The sequence below is a fragment of the Rhamphochromis longiceps genome, linkage group LG12 (genome assembly GCF_057381845.1).
Source record: "Rhamphochromis longiceps isolate RC_006_pf linkage group LG12, R_longiceps_female_GT1.1, whole genome shotgun sequence".
In the NCBI taxonomy this organism is placed as follows: Eukaryota; Metazoa; Chordata; class Actinopteri; order Cichliformes; family Cichlidae; genus Rhamphochromis; species Rhamphochromis longiceps.
This window is the reverse complement of record NC_140568.1, coordinates 13,851,480-13,864,760: the sequence shown is the minus strand read 5'-3', so window position 1 is coordinate 13,864,760 and position 13,281 is coordinate 13,851,480. Positions and strand designations below refer to the sequence as shown.

At 40.8% G+C, this 13,281-nt stretch overlaps 1 long non-coding RNA gene across 2 annotated transcripts; it reads right to left on the bottom strand.

Moving 5' to 3' along the window:
- Positions 1-298: 298 nt before the first annotated feature.
- LOC146657049 (uncharacterized) lies at positions 299-1,734 on the bottom strand. Of its 2 annotated transcripts, XR_014914009.1 has the most exons (3): positions 1,596-1,734; positions 985-1,505; positions 299-829 (listed from the first exon to the last, which is right to left on the bottom strand). It is a non-coding gene; the product is annotated as an uncharacterized LOC146657049 (long non-coding RNA). The 2 variants fall into 2 exon arrangements; XR_014914008.1 differs by having other exon boundaries at positions 985-1,713.
- Positions 1,735-13,281: the final 11,547 nt, after the last annotated feature.

Genomic DNA, 13,281 nt, shown 5'->3' with positions numbered 1-13,281 from the left:
AATTCTAAGCCTGTTTCTCAACCCAGCCCATCTGATATCAGTAACCACAACACATTCAAAGTCAATTAAAAGTCGCCTTTCTTGCCTGTTCCGATGCTCGCTTTCAACTTTGAAATGAGACCACTTGGACAACAGTAATGATAAATAATTGCAAATAGAGCACGTTTACAGAATTTAATGTCATTTTTATAGAGCACCTCTTATTTTAAGAAAAGATGGGCGAGACGATTTTTGAAACTAACTGCAAATTAAGCACACAATATTTAATATCTGTATTTTACCATTTTGATAAGACATATTTCAGTACTCCAAAACACTTTTATTAGACTGCCAACATGCTTACAAGTAATAAATCCAGGTTAGTGGATCATAATTAAACATAACTCTGTGGCAAACGCAGAGTTCAGCAGGCCATCAAGGAAGAAGTGACGTGCATTTCTGCAGTGTAAAGATTCACAAATGATTTTCTCCTTAATCTACAGTCACACAAAGCGCCAGGAAAATCTTTGGTGATGTTCTCAGATGATTCTGACGCTTATCACCCAGTTCCTCGTGATGTCCTCCACACCATCAACCCTCTGTCCTCCTCACAGTTTCTTCCTCAGCTTGCCTTTCTTATGGCCACCCCTTCCAAAACCTGACTTTTTAACTTCTCCGAGCCACTTTTTGTTCTTGGAGCGGAGCTTCCTCATCCCCCCGCCCTGCAGGAACTGGTGCTTCTGCTTTTTCTTGCGCTGCTTCATGATCTGATCCTTTGTTTTCAGCTCCGAGCGTGCTTTGTGGTCACCGGAGCTCTGTACGTTTGGACCTCGTCGGCCACGGCCACGACCTGGGAGAGGCACGACACAACAAAGAGGTTGGAGGTTATAGCTCGCAAGGCTGGAAGAGGGACTTGAAGTATTTACCTTTAGAGTTGAGTTAAAACATGGTGGCTGATGGTCTATATTTAACATGTTTGTGCTATTCATTTTGATGCCTTCCTACCTCTTGCTGGCTTCCTGCCTCCTCCGCCTGTTTCTCCATCTGATCCAGATCCTGTATCATCAATCTTGTATTTTTTCCTTCACTCCTCATAACTGACATGTTGTCAAGTGATACAACATCTTCACAGTACAGCTTAATATTGTCATAGGAGTAGAGAAGAGGGTCATTGAGAGCAGCACACAGAGAAGCTTTTTGTTGGAAGGATACAAGTTCTTCCTGTTCTTCTTGTTACTGATAACCTGACCGCTGTCTGTTTTGATCTTCTTCTTCTGGTCTTCTTTTCCCGTTTCTCTCACAAAACGCTTCCTCTTACGGTCCCTAAAAAAAGAAGGGGGAAAAAAGACTTTAAATTATAGTTTGAAATGACCATTTGGTGGATACTGAGTCAAACATAGGGAAATTTGTACCATTTCATCATTTTCTTCTGCTGGTTAAGGCGATCGCCTTCATCTCCCATGAGATCAAGGACAGCTGAAGAGGCCTGCTGTTCAAAAGCACTGCCCTCTCCACCGAGACTCAACCTGTCGACGCATAACACAGGACAAAACAGCATAAAACACAAAGCCATTCACATTTTTTAAAGAAACAGATGCAACAGTTTAATGCCTCACCCTCTCTCAGAGTCAAAGTCTTTAGGTCTGTAAGGGATATAATACTCTTCATCTTTGCCTGACTGCCTCTTTTTCTTGGTCTTTGGTCGCTCTTCGCCATCTTCCTGCTGACCTCTTCTTTTACCACCTACCACTTCTGAAAACACCCCCTGGTGGAAATAGAAAGAATTACATGGTACAAAGTGACAAAGCATGATACAGAGATCCTACTATCTTCCTCTTCTAGTTTGTATACAACATCATCTACATCAAAACTGCACTTTATTTTGCTTCTTCTTCATCAGACAGCACAAACAACTTTCTCATTTTGACTCAAATATTGGTTTTGAATGAAAATGATGAAACAATCCTGGGTGTTTATTCAACTTGTGAGCAGGTTTTCTAATCCACCGTACTATTATTGACACTAGTACATGTTCGTGCTGCTGGCAAACTAATACACTCAAGAACATATAGCAAAGCAAAAAAGTGAAAAGTAGGTCTTGCCTACATAAATAAACATAAGACAGTTGTGAAACTTTGACATAGTAACATCTGCAGTAATATTTACACCTGTGATGACATCTCACCAGCATTAGCCTTATTTTGAAACCAAGATTGTTTACACAGAGTTTGTAATTGCAGAGAAATGCTCCATTTATTTTGGTCATTTCATTTTTGAGCAGGAAGCTCACCTTTCTTGTTATAGCCTTTAGACGAATAGAGTTTTGCAATTAAATACATATTCTTTAAATAATGTTCCCTCTTATAAAAAGTAGGATAATTTAAAAAAAAAAATTTAAAAAATGTATTATACCTCTATTACTTAGAAAAAAAACTGTTTTTTTTCTGTTGTCTGTTATATAACGTTAGTGATGCTCGTTTCAATTCATTTCTTAATCAGCTAAACAGGTCAGTTAAGAAACAGTCAAATATTAAGTTAAATTTGAAAACGGTTTAAAAAAAAATATCCCCATTCCAAAATGTCACATGACAATCTCATTGGCTCACGGAGTTATGATGTCACTACACGATCCTTTGAAGTTTTTCCTTAAACAGGGGTGACACACAGCAGTTTTTTAGTTCGTGTCTTCGCAGCATTTGTGTTTGCAGCCTTCACACGTTCACCACAGAAACTTTTGGAAACCTTTTCAGAGTTGTCGTGTACAACCTTCAACATGTATCCAACAAGACACCAACCAAGGCAAAAAGATTACGCCGCTTCTCCTTCCTGTCGTGGCCGGCCAATTTCCCCAAATGACCTCTTAGCCGTCCAAAGGGCATTACATGACAGTAAGAAGGAAAACTACCATCTCCAGAATAAAATTCAACAGATTGAAGAAGAGAAACTTCAACTGGAGGAGAAGTGTAGACAGATGGAAGCGCAAAATAAGAACCTGGAAGAAAGACAAAAACGCCAGCCCGACATAAATATTATTAATGAGGGTTGGGGAATCAAGTTTGGACAAGCCCGAGAGCAGATTGTCTTCCTAATTAAGGAAAACAAGCAAAAGAGCGTGGAACTAAAGGAGATGTCCAACCAGCTTAAAGACAGCAAAGCTACTTTTGAGCAGACAGAATGGGATCTCCAATATATGGACCAAATGAATCGGCTGCTCCAAACAAACTTCGATGAAGCTGTGAAAAAAAATGAAGAAATCCTCCAACAGAAGGAAGAACAGGAGAAAAAGCAAAGAGCCATGGAGCACAAACTCAAAGTCACGGAGGAAAAATACAGAATGCTGAAAGAGAAGGTGGATGATACTCTGCGCCAAAATAAAGACCTTCTTCACGAGAAAAAGCAACTAGAAGGGGAAAAAGAAAAACTGGACAAACAATGCTCGCACATGCAGAAAAGGATGGAGCAAATGGCGAGAAACAACTCCGAGCTCACTAAGGGGATATTGTTGGAATACAACAACTTGAAGCGCAAACACACTGAAATGCAGGCGCAAAAGCAAGAACAAGACAACATACATGACGACCTGCAGCGTACGCTCCAAGATATCCACAAAAGAAATGAGGAGCTACAAGACATGTACAAAGAAGTACAACAAAGAAACGCAGACATGCACAAGGACAAGATAATGCAGGAGGAAACATCCAAAGAGCTCAGGGAAAAGCTTGAAGAAAAACAAGCAACGTTGGAAGAGGTGGAGAAAACGTGCAAGAAGCTTGAGAAACAAAACAAAGAAACCATCGATGAGTTGAGAACCCTCATCCTGGAAAAAAAAGCTCTTGTAGAAAACTGCATGAAAAAGAAGAACAAACGCTTCCGCTGGCCCTGGAGGAGGAACTCTACTGCTTCCTCAGCAGGTGTAGCCTCGTCTTGCTCCACCTCTGTTCACCTCCCCAACCAGTCCCGGCAGTTGACTGTCCCCTCCTGAGCCTGGTTCTGCCGGAGGTTTCTGCCTGTTTAAAGGCAGTTTTTCCTCCCCACTGTCGCCTAGTGCGTGCTCAGAGGGGATTGTTGGGGTTTTCTCTCCTCTACCTTGTTTCATTATTTACTTAACTTTTTGTGCTTACTTCATTTTACCTTGTTTCATTATTTACTTAACGTTTTGTTCTTACTTCATTTTACCTTGTTTCATTATTTACTTGTTAACGTTTTGTTCTTACTTCATTTTACCTTGTTTCATTATTTACTTGTTAACGTTTTGTTCTTACTTCATTTTACCTTGTTTCATTATTTACTTGTTGACGTTTTGTTCTTACTTCATTTTACCTTGTTTCATTATTTACTTGTTGACGTTTTGTTCTTACTTCATTTTACCTTGTTTCATTATTTACTTGTTAACGTTTTGTTCTTACTTCATTTTACCTTGTTTCATTATTTACTTGTTTAACTTTTTCTTTTTCAACTTATTCATAAAACAATAAACCAATTGAATTTATCCTTTGAGTATTTTTCATCTTTTCATCTATAACTTTTTCAAACATTCATATCTGTCGTTTATCTTCTTCTTGAAACCTCATAAATGGTGAAGGAAAAATCCTGGAACATGGTTTGAAACACTGAAATTGTTTCAGCTGAAACCGGCAAAGTCATACGTGTGTGTGTGTGTGTGTGTGTGTGTGTGTGTGTGTGTGTGTGTGTGTGTGTGTGTGTGTGTGTTACTCTGTACATGAAACAACTTTGTAGAAAACCATTTTCCTGTCGAAACATTAGCAAACACAAACAAAGTGTTATTAACAAACGAATTACTAATATCCCTCTCTATGATAGTGATTTATTTTCTTACGGGATTAAAACTGTAAATTTTACCAAACTAAAGAAAGTAATACAAAGTAATAAAACTTTTTATCATTTAGTTAAGATCCAACATCCATTCTTTTCATAGTTGGTTGCTACCACCAGAGGGCGACATGGAGTACTTTTACCCATGTAGAGAAACATAAACGCTCATATATTACACATGCACCAACATTTTACTGTCTATTACTACATCAGTCTGTTTACATTAAACTGATATTGATAAATAAACTCACAAATATAGCTTCATGAATTTGGTAACGTCCTGTAAGTCATATCGTCAAATGCTTTTGTTCCAAAATAAAAAGGCTGTTGAAATAATGATTGGTGTGGTTTTTACAGGTGAATGAGCAGCAGAATAACTACAGAGAATCTGTGAATACATGAATGACCTTTTGTAATATGCCTTTAGCCTATTAGTGCCCTGAAAGAGTGGAGATTTTACCTATTTTAGCAAAATGATCTACAAACTGTATGGGTGAATATAGGAGCTTGTTAACAGGTTAGCATGTCCAACTAACAGACAGGAAAATGAGCTATGTATTTTTTAGATATCATGTTATCAGCTGACCACTGAAAGCTCTTTCTGCATGTATCTTCTACACGTTCTGTCTCTTGTCACGTGTGTGTTTATATTTAAATCATGTATGTTGATTATTTAAATATGCTTTTTCATTCATTTTTAAAAAATGTCAACAGCTGTCGTTTACAGATTCATTGTTTACTATATGCTATATATATATATATGAACATGAACAAAACTGAAAACACTGGGTCACCGACCCAGGAACCCTGACAATATGTATTTTACCTGGTTAATGTGTGTGGCGGGGCGTGGTCTGCAGCGCCGCTGCAGGGGAGGCGGACGCACCTGAGCGGCACCCGCGATCACGCCTCGGCGCCTTAACGTCTGCGCTCTCTATGCTGTTGTGTTGGTATGTGTCGGGCTGTGAGCTTTAACACCGGCTGTATGCATACAGCAACCGTGTGTGAAAAGTGGTCAATAAAGAAAGAAAGTGTGTACATTATTGTACTTTATTGAGCCCCGTGGGGAAAGAGAAGCTGTAAAGCGTGTTCATGGAAACATCGTTGGGTCTGCCGTGATATGTTTACAATGGGACTTCTGCTCCTGAATCTCTGCGCACAGCGTCTGCAAATCGGAGCTGTATGAAGTCACTTTCATCTTTACGCAGGACTGTAAGCTGTCATCTGTGAGGCGTGAGCGGTGTTTATTTTTAACATAGTTCACGGTGGAGCTGCTGACATAATGTGGATCCGAAGATTGATAATTAGCCTACCTGGGGTTGAAAGTCTCGATAAATGCACGGCGTTTCGGCGGGTATATCGGCTTCCGCAAGTGTGACGCTTATTTTGAGCGTTCAAAAACTACAGTTTTTTCTGAATGCTTAAACCCTAACTGTGATTCCTGTAGCACAATCTCTAAAACTATTCAGACTTATAGCAAAACCACTCACTGAGTTTGCAAAACTAAAAGCACATAAACTGCTTTGCACTCAGTTTGCAATTTTGTAACACACACTTTGCAAAACGGTAGGCACAATTCACTGCACAACACTCAATTACCAAATTTCCAACACACTCCTAGCAAAAGTATACACATGTATGGCTATCATTAACACTAATTTGCCAACTGTCTGGCACACTTTCACATGTGAAAACTTTTTTAGATAATTAGTTCACTTTGCAATCAGCCTAAGCACTATAATACAGGTAAGCTGTGTGTGCGGAGTACAATGGAGGGAGCAGAAAGAGTGAGAAGTAGAGGAGGCCGAGGAAGAGGACGTGGAGGTGAAGAAGTAGGATGAAGAGGACGACAAGGACAAGGAGGAGCAAGAGGAAGACGAGGAGGGGGGAGAGGAAGATGAGGAGGGGGGAGAGGAAGGGTAGGAAGAGTAAGAAATAGAATTGCTGATGACAATAGTGGACCATGTAATCAACCATGTAATCAACCGTGGAATGACCCTGAGGGTAGCTGGCCAACGGGTCCAGCCTAACTCGAGCCGCTACACTGTAGCAAGTACCATAAGGACATCTTGAAATGAGAATCGGTTAGTACAGTCACTTCGCACAAAGATTTGTAGCACTGCCATATGCCAATGAGAAACACACCAATACCATTGATGTAAAAATACTGAAATTGTTACTTTACAGAATTGCTAGATGACCAGATGCTGGGGGCAGAGGAAGCATGTTCACTGCAGACCAAGTAACCCATATAGTCATTATGGCGATTGCAAATAATCCTATACTTGGAAATGAACACTTGTGTTTGTTTTGATGTGTTTCAAGTACACCAGTACTTGAAGTTTGGATCCCTCTATGCTTATGGATCTATGACAGAAGTATGAGCTCAAACTGACATAGCCTACCTTGTGCACAGAGAAAGCAAAAGCCAGATGTGTTTTGTATTCATACCATCAGTGTGCAGTTGGCGCATTGTGTGCTTAGTAGATGATGGCTTGTGTGTACTGTTTGATACGGAAACACCATTTTTACGAAGGTGTGAAGAGTTAATCTAGCTGTGTTTGCTTTTGCAAGAGAACTACAATGTTTTGATTATTGGGTGACAGGTTTTCTTATTTGTGTGAAGAGTTTTGCAAAATTAGCCAATAGTTACAAAAAATGTGCTTAGGCATTCAGAAAAAACTGTAATAAACTAAAAGACAGAAATCAGATTATAAGATCTGTGGTGTTGTTGATTTATATTATGGTACTTATCATTTGTGATATTTATTACTGTGTGCATACTTTATTAGGAGAGATGAGATTAAATGTTGTCAGACAAATATTCTCTTCCTTGCTGGTTCCATCGAAGGAGAAATGTTCAAGTAAGTATGTAACTGGGACGTAATCCAATTCCACAACACAATGTGACGGGGAATCAGCTGTGTTTTGCTGCCCAATTTATTTAGAATCTGGTGCAAACCGGCGAGCCAGTTCCTGAATCAGTCACGTGGTACGGACTGCCCGCGAGGCCTCGAACATCACTGCATACGTAATCAAAGCAAGCCTCGATACGCGCTTTACAAAACTACCACGAGATTACCCGACACACGCTTCAAAGCTTCGACACACAGGAGACATCACTACTGCACACAGCCTTCACACGACAACAGGTGCACCACACTGCTAAGTGTGTTTTGTGTTTAGAGTTTTGCTAAATGGGAGACTGAGCTTTGAATAGTGTTTAAGATTTTGGCAACAGTGGGACTGATTTGATGAAAGAGTTTTCATAGTTGACAGTTTAGTTTTTACAATGGGGTTTAGTGTTTTAGCAATTCAGAAAAACTCTAATACACCTGTGCTTTTCCCAGCAACTGAGGCTTTTACCCTGCACAGTTTAAGGTATGATAAAGCACTGACCTTATAAATGGCACAAAATACACATTTTAGCTGGGAGCTGGTCATTCACAGGGGAAAGGCTCCATTGTACAACAACAACAACAGTAGTAATAGTAATAATAAATTATTATTAGTCAGGCAAGTATATCATATACCAAACATGCTTCCAAACTAATGACATTTTTTGCATTCTTCACATCAGGTCAAAATGTACTTTTTTTTAAAAAGTGACTGGCACTGCGGAAATGGATCTACAGCACCACTTAAGAAATTTTAAAGAACTTCTAACAACTTATTTACAGCTTGAAATACGTGTATGACATTTATTACACACAGATTCAGTGAACCCAATCCAAAGAGGAAGTCTGGAAGTCCGCCATTTTGAATGTAAAATGACATTTTGGCACAGTTTTAGTGTTTTCCAGGCATCGCTGGTTTACACATTCGCCTGCAAAGTGAGAGGTCACTGGTTAAATTCCATTTGGTTACTTCAGGAACTTTTTGGGGTTACTTCAGAAAGGGACATCTTTGTCAAAGCCATGTTTGTGGTGGAATTTTGATCATTTATCACTGGACATAAGATTTTCATCTCTAAAAATGTATTTTGTCCAGTCTGTCCCAAACTTCACACTTTTGATGACAGTCTGGCGACGACTACATGCCAATATCTGGTCACACATGGTGCCACAGTTCTCATATAACATTTTAATCAAGACTACCCCACTGTGATTGAAGCATTTCTTGCAAAACAATCATAACCAAACAAAACCTTTCCTGTTCTGTAAATGAACAGTAGGACAAAATGATTACTAGTCATTGCGGAAAGCACAATTAATGTTTTTGTTTACATCGTTGGAACGAGGAAAAATTCCCCCACCACAAAAACAGAAATACTCATGAAAGCAACCTGTAGTGCAAACACGAGGGCTGAATTTATTACTTCCTGCACTAGAAACCTGCCGATGTTGCTGATATGGATAGATCACCAGTCTTCCTTGTCTTTATCTTATTATCTCCTGTTGAGATGTTGCAGCAGAAAATGCAGCCTGGCCTGTTGAAACATTGTTTTTTTTTAGTGTTTCAACTGAAAAAATAGAATGCCTTTGATCCAAATGGAATGCATCTTGTGAAAAAAGGTGACATCTTGTGACATCACAAGATGATGACATAGATCCTTTGTTATGTCATCATCTTGCTGAGAGAAAAAACCCTTAAGTAGGAGCTTTGCTCTGTTAAACTTTAATGCTGAACGGACCTTGACCTGACAGCAAGCAAACCCTTTTTGGAGAGTTTTGAGAGAATTTTACTTAGCAATTCACCGACCAAGCCGACACATTTCACCATGTCAGCTCACCCATCCTTCAGCTCAAATGAGCTTGGATTAGTTAAAGGGAGCATTTTGGGAAAGCACTACAAGGTAGAGGCTTTCCTCGGAGAAGGGGGCTTTGGTATTGTAGCCAAATGTCGTGATACCATGACTAACCGAGCTGTGGCTATTAAAGTGAACAAGAGCCGCCCTGATATTCTGCAACAGGCGAAATTGGAAATTTTCATCCTGGAGCAGCTGCGAAGGTTGGATTCAGATGCCGCCAACATTGTTCAATGGAACGGCTTTTTTCACGACGGAGAGCGGGTTTGCCTGAAATTTGAACTCCTTGATCAATGCCTGAGGGACTACATATGGGACCGGAAAAACCACTGTCTCCCCATAAGCGAAGTCAGGCCAATTTTAGGTCAACTGACAAATGCTCTGTCCCACCTGGGTTCTGTGGGAATGGTGCACGCTGACCTCAAACCTGGAAACATCATGGTTGTAAACCGCCATGAGTCTCCCATCAAAGTCAAACTTATAGACTTTGGCCTCGCATGTCCTGCGTCTGCAGTGATGCCTGGTGACCGTGTGGGGACGGTTGGTTATTGTGCACCTGAGGTTATGCTTGGCCTTCCTTACAATGAAGCAATTGACATGTGGTCTCTGGGGCTGGTAGCTGTGGAGCTTGCTACAGGGCTGCCACTCTACCCTGGAAATGAAGACTATGATGTTTTGAAATTCATCATAGAGACTCAGGGTCAGCCACCAGATCATGTTCTAGACTCTGGCGTCTACACTGAAGACTATTTCATTGAAGACAAAGACAAGCAACAGCGCTGGACATTTAAGACTGACCAACAATTTCAGTATGAGACAGGATATGAGTCCCTGGAGACAAGATGCATAAAACTGACGCGTCTGGATGACCTTGAACAAATAATAATGTTTAGACGAGGACCAGAAGCTGGCCAACGCTTATTTGTCAGCTTAATTAAACAGATGTTGGCCTTGGATGCACACCAGCGGATAACACCCTCGGAGGTTCTCCGGCATCCCTTTTTCAGCCCTAAGAGTTCCCTGTGCATTGACATGAGTGCTGAAATATCACAAAACCCTGTGGTCTTTCAGCACCCTTCAAACTTGGAAAGCAAGAGATCACAGAAAATCAACTGCAGTTTTCAAAACTCGGTTGAATTTTCTCAGCAAGTATTCGTCCACACATCAGCCAGTCCATCATTCAGCTCAGATGAGCTTGAATTAGTTAAAGGGAGCATTTTGGGAAAGCACTACAAGGTAGAGGCTTTCCTCGGAGAAGGGGGCTTTGGTATTGTAGCCAAATGCCGCGACACAACAACCAACCAAGCTGTTGCCATTAAAGTCAACAAGAGCGACCCTGATATTCTGCAACAGGCACATGTGGAAATTTTCATCCTGGAGCAGCTGCGAAGGTTGGATCCAGATGCCGCCAACATTGTTCAATGGAACGGCTTTTTCCACGACGGACAGCGGGTTTGCCTGAAATTTGAACTCCTTGATCAATGCCTGTGGGACTACATAGGGGACCGGAATAAACAGGGTCTCCCCATAAGCGAAGTCAGGCCAATTTTAGGTCAAATCACAAATGCTCTGTCCCACCTGAGTTCTGTGGGAATAGTGCACGCTGACCTCAAACCTGGAAACATCATGGTTGTAAACCGCCATGAGTCTCCCATCAAAGTCAAACTTATAGACTTTGGCCTCGCATGTCCTGCGTCTGCAGTGATACCTGGTGACTTTGTGGGGACGGTTGGTTACTGTGCACCTGAGGTTATGCTTGGCCTTCCTTACAATGAAGCAAGTGACATGTGGTCTCTGGGGCTGGTGGCTGTGGAGCTTGCTACAGGGGTGCCACTCTACCCTTCGGAGAATGACTATGATTATCTGAAATTCATCATAGAGACTCAGGGTCAGCCACCAGATCATGTGCTAGACTCTGGCGTGTACACTGAAAACTATTTCATTGGAGACAAATACAAGCAACAGCGCTGGACATTTAAGACGGAAGAACAATATAAAGGCTCTGTTCCAGGGACAGGACATGAATCCCTGGAGACAAGATACATAATACTTACACGTCTGGATGACCTCGAACAGCTAATGATGTTTAGACGAGGACCAGAAGCTGGCCAATGCTTATTTGTCAGCCTAATTAAACAGATGTTGGCCTTGGATGCACACCAGCGGATAACACCCTCTCAGGTTCTCCGGCATCCCTTTTTCAGCCCTGGCCTCTCTAAAAGGTTCCCATGTATCAACATTGAAAGACCATACTGAATCAGTCTCCAGCATGGCATCTTCCACCCTGGACAAAAGTGATAAAAATACAAACTGGGGTTGGAAAATGACATTAACAGCAAATTACAATGCAAAAATTAATTAAGCTGCTCCAAAAATGATCACTTTGGCTTCTTTTTTTTAAATTTTCACTCCCCCCACCCCAACCAGTCGTGGCAGAGGGCTGTCCCTTCCTGAGCCTGGCTCTGTTGAAGGTTTCTTCCTTTTTAAAGGGAGTTTTTCCTTCCCACTGTCGCTAAATGCTTGCTCATAGGGAAATCTTCTGATTGTTGGAGTGGCCAAAACTCTAGGGGAAGTAGCAATTCTTGTGAAAATTTAAAAAAAAAAGCCTACCAATCTTCAAAGCGCAGCAGTGGACACCTTACCATCACATCAGTCCTTCAATCAGACCTAAAACACCACCTTTACAGAAATAAATTCCATACAAATTGGAAATAAATTGCGTAATAATTGTTGTTTTTGATTGTTTATAAATATATAGAGCTACCCTTCAGCCTCCTAGTAGACATACCTGTGTTATGAATGTGAAACTCCTCTGATTTTCAGAAAAGTTGACCTCTGACCTTGAAGTCAAGGTCATTGAGATTTAAGCTTCACAGAGATTTTCAGTAGATGCAACCATGGTATTGACTTGAAAATTCTACACTATCAAAGACTTAGGTGCCCACAGCACCTCGCCATATACAAAAGATTTTTCTATTCATTTATGTATTATTAGTTTATTTATTTCTTCATCCCGCTCTCTCTCTTTTTTTTAATTCACCTTTCTGTTGCGATGCTCTGGACATTTCTAAACCCCACAAGTTCAGCCTCAATTTTCAACCCAATTTTCCTATACTTTCACTTGAACACGTCCAGCCTTCACCTCTCACCGGTCCTCGTCCCCTCTTCTCACAGCTTCCTGTGTGGCCTCCCAAATCAAACACAGGCCCAAATCAGCCGTTTCTTCTTCTCTGTTCATTCTCTCTTCATCTTTTCAGTCTTTTCTTGGCGGTTAACTCCCAGCATGGCAAATATGAACTCAGACAGTCCAATGCAGTGCTTTCACACAGTCATGTCACTGGTACACTTTCCAGCTTGTAATTCAGAGCACATGTTCCATTAACATACATGCTGCTGGACCCTTCAGTGTTTTAGGTCAGTTGTACTGTCTTCTGCCTGCTGTTAATTCTTCAAATCTACGGTGTTGTTCTGTCTGTTTTCTGTCTTCATCAGGAGATTGACTGTCCTTTAAGCTTCTTCTCAGGATAAGGGCAGGATGAGAGGTGAAGCTTTAAAATTTCAGCCAAAGCCTGGCCTGTTTGTCGTTCCAATTATGTTAATCTATCATTTTGCCGCTGTACTCATCTGAGGTTGAGCCAAGTCCATGGGCACCTGTATTAACACACTAAGACATTTATTTAATATCATTTTCATTACTATTTCTTAGCACTTTCACTCTCTAA